The sequence below is a fragment of the Dermacentor andersoni genome, chromosome 4 (assembly GCF_023375885.2).
Source record: "Dermacentor andersoni chromosome 4, qqDerAnde1_hic_scaffold, whole genome shotgun sequence".
NCBI lineage: Eukaryota > Metazoa > Arthropoda > Arachnida > Ixodida > Ixodidae > Dermacentor > Dermacentor andersoni.
This window is the reverse complement of record NC_092817.1, coordinates 119,403,669-119,412,594: the sequence shown is the minus strand read 5'-3', so window position 1 is coordinate 119,412,594 and position 8,926 is coordinate 119,403,669.

Here is an 8,926-nt window from a genome sequence, read left to right as displayed (position 1 = left end):
TCGGCGACTCCGAAAAGACAATGCAGCGCGTTGCATTAGAACAGTTCTACCACCTGCTGCCAGACAACATCAAGTATTGGGTTCAGGATAGACCAGGCGTGGACACTATCACGAGAGCGGCCGATCTCGCTGAGGAGTACGTAACTCGCCGTGCGTTCGAAGGCAACGAAGCTCCTAAGAAGGAGATAAATAAATACAGACCCGGCAAACCAGAGCGATGGTCAAATTCGAGTTAGTATAAATCCAAGGAAAGGTCAGATTCGGTGAAAATTAGTAACGAGAACAGCAAGGGAAAGGAGGAGTCACCCGAACAGAAGGTCAATGTTGCTTGGCTTCATCACCATCATCATCATCATCATCAGCCTGGTTGCGCCCACTGCCGGGCAAAGGCCTCTCCCATACTTCTCCAACAACCCCGGTCATGTACTAATTGTCGCCATGCCGTCTCTGCAAACTTCTTAATCTCATCCGCCCACCTAACTTTCTGCCGCCCCCTGCTACGCTTCCCTTCCCTTGGGATCCAGTCCGTAACCCTTAATGACCATCGGTTATCTTCCCTCCTCATTACATGTCCTGCCCATGCCCATTTATTTTTCTTGATTTCACCTAAGATGTCATTAACTCGCGTTTGTTCCCTCACCCAATCTGCTCTTTTCTTATCCCTTAACGTTACACCTATCATTCTTCTTTCCATAGCTCGTTGTGTCGTCCTCAATTTGAGTAGAACCCTTTTCGTAAGCCTCCAGGTTTCTGCCCCGTACGTGAGTACTGGTAAGACACAGCTATTATATACTTTTCTCTTGAGGGATAATGGCAACCTGCTGTTCATGATTTGGGAATGCCTGCCAAACGCACCCCAGCCCATTCTTATTCTTCTGATTATTTCCGTCTCATGATCCGGATCCGCCGTCACTACCTGCCCTAAGTAGATGTATTCCCTTACGACTTCCAGTGCCTCGCTGCCTATTGTAAATTGCTGTTCTCTCCCGAGACTGTTAAGCATTACTTTAGTTTTCTGCAGATTAATTTTTAGACCCACACTTCTGCTTTGCCTCTCCAGGTCAGTGAGCATGCATTGCAATTGGTCCCCTGAGTTACTAAGCAAGGCAATATCATCAGCGAATCGCAACTTACTAAGGTATTCTCCATTAACTTTTATCCCCAATTCTTCCCAATCCAGGTCTCTGAATACCTCTTGTAAACACGCTGTGAATAGCATTGGAGATATCGTATCTCCCTGCCTGACGCCTTTCTTTATTGGGATTTTGTTGCTTGCTTTATGGAGGACTACGGTGGCTGTGGAGCCGCTATCGATATCTTCCAGTATTTTTACATATGGCTCATCTACACCCTGATTCCGTAATGCCTCCATGACTGCTGAGGTTTCGACTGAATCAAACGCTTTTTCGTAATCAATGAAAGCTATATATAAGGGTTGGTTATATTCTGCACATTTCTCTATCACTTGATTGATAGTGTGAATATCGTCTATTGTTGAGTAGCCTTTACGGAATCCTGCCTGGTCCTTTGGTTGACAGAAATCTAAGGTGTTCCTGATTCTATTTGCAATTACCTTAGTAAAGACTTTGTAAGCAACGGACAGTAAGCTGATCAGTCTATAATTTTTCAAGTCTTTGGCGTCCCCTTTCTTATGGATTAGGATTATGTTAGCGTTCTTCCAAGATTCCGGTACGCTCGAGGTCATGAGGCATTGCGTATACAGGGTGGCCAGTTTCTCTAGAACAATCCGTCCACCATCCTTCAACAAATCTGCTGTTACCTGATCCTCCCCAGCTGCCTTCCCCCTTTGCATATCTCCTAAGGCTTTCTTTACTTCTTCCGGCGTTACCTTCGGGATTTCAAATTCCTCTAGACTATTTTCTCTTCCATTATCGTCGTGTGTGCCACTGGTACTGTATAAATCTCTATAGAACTCCTCAGCCACTTGAACTATCTCATCCATATTAGTAATGATATTGCCGGCTTTGTCTCTTAACGCATACATCTGATTCTTGCCAATTCCTAGTTTCTTCTTCACTGTTTTTAGGCTTCCTCCGTTCCTGAGAGCATGTTCAATTCTATCCATATTATACTTCCTTATGTCAGCTGTCTTACGCTTGCTGATTAACTTCGAAAGTTCTGCCAGTTCTATTCTAGCTGTAGGGTTAGATGCTTTCATACATTGGCGTCTCTTGATCAGATCTTTCGTCTCCTGCGACAGTTTGCTGGTATCCTGCCTAACGGAGTTACCACCGACTGCCATTGCACATTCCTTAATGATGCCCACAAGATTGTCGTTCATTGCTTCAACACTAAGGTCCTCTTCCTGAGTTAAAGCTGAATACCTGTTCTGTAGCTTGATCTGGAATTCCTCTATTTTCCCTCTTACCGCTAACTCATTGATCGGCTTCTTATGTACCAGTTTCTTCCATTCCCTCCTCAGGTCTAGGCTAATTCGAGTTCTTACCATCCTGTGGTCACTGCAGCGCACCTTGCCGAGCACGTCCACATCTTGTATGGTGCCAGGGTTAGCGCAGAGTATGAAGTCTATTTCATTTCTAGTCTCGTCGTTCGGGCTCCTCCGTGTCCACTTTCCGCTATCCCGCTTGCGGAAGAAGGTATTCATTATCCTCATATTATTCTGTTCCGCAAACTCTACTAATAACTCTCCCCTGCTATTCCTAGTGCCTATGCCATATTCCCCCACTGCCTTGTCTCCAGCCTGCTTCTTGCCTACCTTGGCATTGAAGTCGCCCATCAGCATACTGTATTTTGTTTTGACTTTACTCATCGCGGATTCCACGTCTTCATAGAAGCTTTCGACTTCCTGGTCATCATGACTGGATGTAGGGGCGTAGACCTGTACAATCTTCATTTTGTACCACTTATTAAGTTTCACAACAAGACCTGCCACCCTCTCGTTAATGCTATAGAATTCCTGTATGTTACCAGCTTGGCTTCTTATGATATGATTAATAAAAATCGGGCCCTCGGTTAACCTCCTTTCTTCTCATATGCAGGGTGTCCCAGCTAAATTGGACCAATATTTTGAAACAAACCTATGCGTTTTTCAGAATAGAAATCACGTGGATGTTGCTGGCGTTTATCTGAACTGACAGTACCATATTTTGGCTCTTCTTTGTTTCAGTGGTTATCAGAGATAAATTAACTTTTTAAATATAACTTGAAACGTTCAGGCGTCAATAGGAAAGTTGTGGAGCTTCACAAATATAGCCCAAGCCTGGTACTTCCAACGAGAAAGAGTTAGCGGGGCCGTTTTTATTCAGAGAAAACGAAAGCCCGCGGTGTTTAAAAAATGCCACGTGAGAGCGCGCTCTATGCGCCCGAATGCGCCGCGATTACAGCGCCCTCATGAGTGATTTGTAATAACATCGCCAGCGTCGCGCCTTCCCTTGACTTACGAGAAAGGGCTTCAACCTTTTCTCGGCTCTGACATTACTGGCAGCGGCTTGCGACGGCACTCCGAAAAAGCGCTTCGTCAGCAGCCGCTCGCGCCTGTCGCCAAACGCGCCGTCATCAGCCGTTTATTCCGATATAAGTAGAGGAGCAATTTTTTCCCAGCGGTCAAGTCGATGGGGAATAGAAAAAATAAACACAAAACATGCATCATACATCTGGAACCTGTGCGAGAGAGAGCATCATTCGTTACAACGCCGTTTTTCTTCCAAGCTGTGCCGGTGGCTAAATGCATGTGAGCTCGACTGTCTATTACTATTGTGCCGCGCAACCGTTTCGGAGAATTTGTTCGCAGTGCCTAAAGCATGCCGTACTGAACCGAGCAGCAGGCGAACATGGTCTTAGCCTTGGGAGTGGCATGGGACACGAGGAACGCTGCCAAGGTATACCGAAATTGGCAATGTGGGGGAAGACGTAGCGCGAACACAATTATGAGGAGCTACTTGACACTGAAAGAAACAGGTATCTTCAAGAAGACGCGGCACAGAAAGGGGACCATCAGTGAAAAGGCTGAAGGAGATATTTTGGCTTTCAAGACGGCAAACCCTCATTCCAGCGTGCGTGATGTGAGTGGTGACGTCGGCATTTCAAAGTCTTCAGCGTTAAGAGTTATTAGGAAGGCTATAATGCATCCGTATCACCTCCAACTGCATTAAAAGCTGCAAGAAAGAGACTTACAATGGCAGCTTGATTTCTCAAATTGGATTCTCGTGAACAGTGACGAAATACCGGAATTTGTTTGCAAAGCGTTCTGGATAGGTGAGGCAACCTTCTCCAGAAATTCTCAAGTCGACATCCATAATGCGCATCACTGGAGCGATATGAACCCCCATCGGGTGGCAAAGACCAGACACCAGTCCCAATGGTCATTCGTGTGTGCTGCGGTATCTTGACGGAAGAATTATTGGCCCCATATTTTTTGGCCACATGCTCTCTGCTCAGCGGTACATGACCGACATCTTGGAAAGCCCAGTCGAAGGTTTTCTCTGTGATCTTCCTCTTGCATTTTTAAAGCGAGCTTGGTATCAGCACGACTGTGTAACAGGTCACAGCAGCAATCTTCCTCAAGCCTGGCTTGACGAAGCCTTCAAACGCCAGCGGGCCGGGCGGCATGGACCAGTGGCATGGCCTGCAAGGTCACCGGACTTGGCACCACTTGACTTCTTCTTATGGGTACGTGTGAAAGACCGAATGTACCGCAAACCTACAACTACACCAGAAATGCTAAAGGCAGAGATTGCTGAGGCCTGCAGTGAGATACCGTCTTGCGTCATCAAAAAAGTTACATCGGACGTGCTGAGAAGGTGAAATACTGCAATACGGCAGAGGGCGACTTGTTTGAACACATTCTTTAGACAGACATCACAACGTATAAATCTCTGCAACCGTTATCCATGAAAAGAGCCACCTGTGTGAAACAACTTTGTACGACGTGGAAAAGGCACGTGGGTAATATGAAATTACAAATTCTCTGCCGACGAGGAATGGACAGGAAGCTAAAAAGCAACTTTCCGTGTCAGTTTACAATTCTTACTTTTGTGACAACCAGCGTAATTCACACGACGTTATCAAGCTTCTTATAATGCGTGTTTGCTTGTTGAGGTCTAGCTTCCAAATTCGAACTCATGAGCTTGTCATTTTTCCTCCGCATGCATTCCGCTTGTGTGAGAGTGCAATTATCGCCGCAGAAACGGGAGCCGCGTTGTATTTGAACTGCCAGCCGAACCCACTGGCATTAATCTCGGAACCAAGCACAACGCGAATCTCTGCCGTGGCCAGCACGAAAGGCGCGAAGCAAGTGATGTTTTTTTTACGAAGCACGGTTGAGAGCGCTGTAATCGTGGCGCATTCGGGCGCACAGAGCCAACACCACCTAGACAACAGAAGGCCTGAGCGCTCGGTGAGTGGCGTGACGGAGAAGAGGCCGGCGGCGTGCTCGGGGATACGGGTTGAATGAAGTGATCGCGCCCTTATGAGCGACGTTAACCAGAGCGCAGTTATTGTTTTCTTTAGGCGGCCCGCAGAGAAAAGAGGGTGTTCCAAGATTGTTTTATTTATGCAATACTATTTACACGCTGCAATATTAAAAATCCCGCCCATAAAGAAATGAAATGGGTCAACCTTAGGATTGAGAGCAAATTTCGTGTAAATGATGACACGGAGCATGGCTTATACTGAAAAGTCACAGTGCTGCCCTCTTTCTCAGAGTAGCTTCTTTGCCTTGATTTATCGTCGGCGTCAAAGATTTTGCTGTCCATGCGACCACAAAAGTTCTTCGACAAAATGTTAGCACTGCACCATAACACATATCTTTTGACTTCACTGGTGTGCCCTTCTTCACATTCGGGACACATGTATTTATTTCAGTCTAGATTACGCTCTAAACGAATAATTTCGCTTTCGAGGCATTATTACATAAGTACCGCAGTCCACATATTTGCAACACCTCTAATGGCTTTAGCAATGGAGATACAAAACATTTGTGCAACTATTTACAAAGAAATAGCTGCCTTATTCCACAGAACAGCTTTTCTCTTGTGCCTTAGCATTGGCATCCAATATTCTGTCATTCATCTTGCGGAAACATGAACCCAGAATTTTTCGGCACCTATTTGTAATTGTCCCAGCAATTGGGCTCGCAGCACTTATTAGGCACATCCTGGGATGAATGTCATCCACATTCCGCGGCACTGAAGGCTTGCCGGACACACAACCGCAATCACAGCACAAGCGCAGACACTACATGCACGTTCATGGTTGTTTTGCGCTCAGTTTTACACAGACGATATTAAGGAAGGACATGACGTGGACGGACGTAGCGCAATTGCGCAATTGCGCTACGTCCGTGCACGTCCTGTCCTTCCTTAATATCGTCTGTGTAAAACTGAGCGCAAAACAACCATGAACGTTCACCAACTAGCCCCCTTCATTGCTTTACTAAACTACATGCATAGTTCACGTCCAGAAAAAAAGTGCGCTCGGAAGCATGTCGCAGCATGCCAGGACTTTTCTAACCCCGAAGCTATCCAAGGAGCGGCAGGGTTTCTGGAACTAATTGAATTGTTATCGCGGTCGTCGCCCACTCGGTCTTCCACGTCTCATTTTAAACACAGGTGCGCCGCTCATAGCTTCGTAGCACGCTCCACGGAACTTTTATGCGAGCCTCTTTTGCGTGACGTAGTTCGAGGGGAGAGGGTACAGACAGAAGGCCTTAAGTTCTCTAGAGGATGTTGACAGAGCGCGCAGTCACGTGCTATTTTTTAAACTCCGCGGGCTTTCCTTTTTCCCGAATAAAAACGGCCACGTTAAGTCTATCTCGTTGGAAGTGCATGGGTTGGGCAATATTTGTGGAGCTCCGGAACTTTCCTATTCAAGCCTGAACGTTTCAAGCTATATTTAAAAAGTTAATTAATTTATCTAGGCTAATTACTCAAAAATACCAGCAAAAAGTGGTACTGTAAGTTTAGATAAACGCTAACAACATCCACGCGATTTCTGTTCTGAAGAACGCATAGGTTTTTTCAAAACCTTGGTCCAAGTTAGCTGGCACACCCTGTACACACACACACACACACACACACACACACACACACACACACACACACACACACATATATATATATATATATATATATATATATATATATTCCTACGAAATATATTATTTAAATGACTGCATTGTCATATAAGTGCTGGATTGTTGTCGAGTTCTGTAGTGGGGGACGGCCAAATGTCCGTCGGATGGCATACTCGGAATGCCAAATGTCCCAACTATTGCAGTTCTGAAAGCGCATAACTATGAAAAAGCCAGATTTTCTTTTTGTAATGCCCGACAGATTGGATGCACGTTCTTCTATTTCGCCTTCTGCTGCAGTGTCACAAACACAATAGTGGTTTCGCTTTGCCAGTTTTCTAGCTTTGCTACAGGCCACAACTGTTCATAGTGCCTGCAACTGTATGGCTAGCCTTGTTAGCCAGGCAAGTTCTGAACCTTTATTGTTGTAAATACCGACATGGTAGTTAAATATGTGCCACCAACTTCATGCACACCCTAGTATATCCTGTCGCTGACAGGGTCCGTCGGCGCCAGTCGCCTCACCGTCCCGACGTCGTCCACTCCAGAACTGACAATCCTAGTTCAAGCGCAATGCAGCAAGTTGCGCCCTACCTGAAGGACTGCTGTAGGCAGCCGCCCCTTTCCTCTACAAGGCGAAACGCCCCGTCGGCGTCGCGTGGCTCGTCAACTGTTCCAAGAGTCGCGCACAGAGGGCCCCTTCCGGCAAAAATAAGTAGAAAAAAACTCCATCTGCTGCATGTACGAGTGCTTATCGCGTAGTCCCGTCAAGCAAGCTCCGCTCACGCCTGAACACGAAGTAGCGGCCAGTACATCGCAAAGGAAAAAAAGAAACAAGTAAAAATGCCCAAGGCCACGAGGCACAGTGACGTAACTATCGGGGCTGGTGCTCTCTCCCAATCTCCCTGCGCCTCCTCCCCACCTCTCCTTGTGTAGCTTCCGTCAAGCTAGCAGAGACGAAACGAGAAAGCCGTGCATCAGTGCGCTAGCGCTACTTATGAAAGAGAAAGCCGCTCGGCGGTGAACCACGCTCGTATTTGAATGATTAAAAAAAATATAAGGGTTGGCAATTCGTGAGGCAACGTTCTACAATATTGAAGTCATTGTATGTTTATTTAGTAAGGTGTCTCATGGCACCTTTGGCTCTCCTGTACTGCGAATGGCAGGGGTAAATTAATCTTGAGGTAGAAAAGGGAAGAGCCTAATGACCAGCGCGCAAGCCTGCACACGAGCGTACTGACGTCACATCGCGGTATAATCTACGAAGGCTGGGTTTGCCGATGATTTGAATCAGTGGCAAGGGGAGAAATTGTCTACCACTGCGACGCGAGAAGTCGCCGTGCGCAGACGGATATAGTCGTTGCCGCCGGTCTTGTCTGGTCCGCCGCCGGTGAGTTGGTAGAAGTGCCGTCGCGGATACGTACACTACGTGACTCTGAGTGAACGAAATGCCGTTATGCGAGCATGTGGCCTTTGGTACCTATTGCGATCTGCGTTGTTTAGGAGTAGCTTCATTACTCATCAGATAGAAGTTGAACATTTGTGTGTCACTGCACCAGTCGCATTTCCTTGTTCTCACTGAGGTTCGTAGACCTTACAGCCGCGTAGCATGTAACCACGAACAAAGACTCGGATATCTGTTTTATTTTATGACGCTGCGCAAGCAGCAGTCTGTGCTCACAACTGTGCGTGCACGCAGCAGTAAACAGGCGCTCAGTGAACATTGCGTCCTCGTATCACCTCAAAAGCCGTGAAATTTGCTGGCTGAATAGAGCAAATAGTGCGTTTCTACGATATCAGCAGCATTTAATCCGAAGAGCCGTGCAGTAAGGGGAATTTCACTGTCTCCGAGCAGACGTACCATCGTTTTTTAAT